The sequence below is a fragment of the Penaeus monodon genome, chromosome 23, assembly GCF_015228065.2.
Source record: "Penaeus monodon isolate SGIC_2016 chromosome 23, NSTDA_Pmon_1, whole genome shotgun sequence".
Classification (NCBI taxonomy): Eukaryota; Metazoa; Arthropoda; class Malacostraca; order Decapoda; family Penaeidae; genus Penaeus; species Penaeus monodon.
In genome coordinates this window covers 37,913,864-37,914,148 of record NC_051408.1, presented here as the reverse complement: position 1 = coordinate 37,914,148, position 285 = coordinate 37,913,864, and the positions used below count along the sequence as shown (strand labels likewise).

At 42.5% G+C, this 285-nt stretch overlaps 1 protein-coding gene across 1 annotated transcript in view; it reads right to left on the bottom strand.

Moving 5' to 3' along the window:
- Window positions 1-285, bottom strand: part of LOC119588237 (death-associated inhibitor of apoptosis 1-like) — a gene marked incomplete at its 3' end in the record, with an annotated part of 7,331 nt that overhangs the window by 2,290 nt on the left and 4,756 nt on the right.

Here is a 285-nt window from a genome sequence, read left to right as displayed (position 1 = left end):
TACATTTTGCACTAGTCTCACATTATGTAATCCGAAAGCCACTATCTCCCATCACAAGCCTCGCCACGGAATATCCGTTGACCCAACTCAAACGTGATGAGTTTGGCAAAAGGCAATAATATGATTCAAACAATGGTTAATACGTGTTGACTGATTGCAACAGATCCAGGTTGCGGTTTGGACATTTGAAGACAGACGTGACATGTTTGAAAAGTGAGAGGAAGTCAAAGGAAGGACATGTGTATAATTAGTGTTAGTGGAAAGCGGTTGAATCCCCTGAGGCAC